The following is a 2,073-nucleotide window of genomic DNA, read 5'->3' as shown; positions in this document are numbered from 1 at the left end:
GAGATAATAATCAGACCCTCGTAGACTTATTACAGGAGTACAATAGGGTTATAATTCACCTCATCATATAGGGTAGACACTCCATAAATGGTTAAGCTCATCTGCCTAGAATTGGGAGTAAAGTTGGGGAGACTAAGGACAGGGCTTTAATAACCTGTTCTTTCCAAACAACTGACTTACCTCTGGCCACTCTGCCAGGTGTATGTACCCATATTTCTCTAACCCTAAATGAGCATTTCTTACAAAACCCACACTCATCCCAACATAGCATGGTGATCACATGAGCATGAACTTGGAAATCAGGTACTCCTGGGTTTGCTTCTCCTTAGCTGTGTAAACTTGGGTGTGTTTATGAACTTCTCTGAGCCTCAGTCTCCTCATCTATAAAAAAGAGATAATAATCAGACCCTCGTAGACTTATTACAGGAGTACAATAGGGTTATAATTCACCTTATCATATAGGGTAGACACTCCATAAATGGTTATTGATATGACACCTGTTGCTGTTGCTTGAGATTGGCGTTATGTTCTTCCTCCAGAATCAGCTAGCCTACATCAATAGGATCAGAGAAAATATTAGAAATTGAGGGATTTTAGCATTCATCTAATCCAAATTCTTTATTTGAGAAGGAATCCGGGGTTCAGAGGAGTTTATTGGCTTGTCCAAGGTTGCATTCCTTACTAGCTTCAGCCTTCAAATAAGAAAGTTAATTCATTGGAGCACAGACAGAACTTTGGCTTTGAAGTCAGACGTATGTGCATTTGAATTCCACTTGCCAGCGTGGCTGCCTTACACAAGTTACTTGACCTGATTCTGCTTCATTTCCTCATGTGCAGCATTGGGATAATAGAGCCAGCCGGTCTCCCACGATGGAGGGGGGGACTAAACGGCATGATGTACCTCAGGGGCCCAGGGGGCACCAGTCACTAGTTGGGGCTCCTGCTGGTCTCCTCACATCATTAAAACATTCCAGGGTCAGCAAGAACAGGAAGAACCCAGTAGAAGGAAATGAGTAGAGCTTAAAAATGTAATGGGCTTGGCCTGAAAGTTGAAATAGGGACATTTAGGAATAATTTTTGCTTATCAATCCCCAAATGCCAACTTCACAGCAAAATTTGGGACCTTGATCAGGGAAGAATTCCTAGTGACAAGGCCAAGAGCAAAGACTGGGAAGATTATCTGAAAGCTGACATAGAACTCTAAAGGGTGTGGGGTGGGGGTGGGGAGGAGGTGGGGTGGGGGGGTAGGGAGGGAGTCAGGGAAGCCAATCCTGAGGGTTTTAAACTGACCTTCTAGAACATCTCCCAAAACCATTTTGAAAGCATCCAGTTTCTAGGCACAAATTACATTTTGAATTGACAACCCAAAGTGGGAGGTGGCTTTGAGATGGGTGGCCATTTTGCAGGTGCAGCCACTGCAATGGTTTTGAAATAAGAAGAATAGGCAAGTTTTGCAATAAAAAGTGATTTCTCTTTGCCTCTTACCCTGACATGAGGAGAGCTTGCTATGTCTGTGACCTCTACTTGTGACTTCATTGAGGAGCTTTGTCATCATGAGCTATAAGGGACAAAGCTTTAGACCTGTGCCTGGGATTTTCCAGTGTTCTATGAAAAGTGAGGGATTAGTGCATGGCCAAATTGGAAGACAACATTCGATGGCTGTGGAGAAGTGCTGAATGAACATGAGTTGGGTACAGTGCACTTGATCGCTTTCAGGAGAGCTGTAAGCCATCTCTGTGTTTCCTTAAATTCCCTGAGGATGAAAATTACTGAAGGTGAGGGTGGTTAGATCACATGCAAGCCTATCGACTTTGTGCAGCCTCCTGTTGCCTACAGAGCTGAGCACTTATAGGAAGAGATGGTTTTCAATCAATATCTTGTTGTCCATATAGGATCCCTATTTATGTTGTTTGGGAAACATGTCATTAAATCAGATGTCCAGTATTAAAAAGGAACATCATTCTTTGCTAAAAAAAATAAAAGTGAGTTCCGGTGTGGATTTTTTCCAACGTGAATATGTACAAGGGCACTGAGATGCTCCAGATTGGGCTCAGCCCTTGAATGCTCCAGTTA

This window comes from Galeopterus variegatus, unplaced genomic scaffold (assembly GCF_000696425.1).
Source record: "Galeopterus variegatus unplaced genomic scaffold, G_variegatus-3.0.2 Scaffold7528, whole genome shotgun sequence".
In the NCBI taxonomy this organism is placed as follows: domain Eukaryota; kingdom Metazoa; phylum Chordata; class Mammalia; order Dermoptera; family Cynocephalidae; genus Galeopterus; species Galeopterus variegatus.
The sequence above is the reverse complement of the archived record's forward strand: the minus strand, read 5'-3'. Positions refer to the sequence as shown.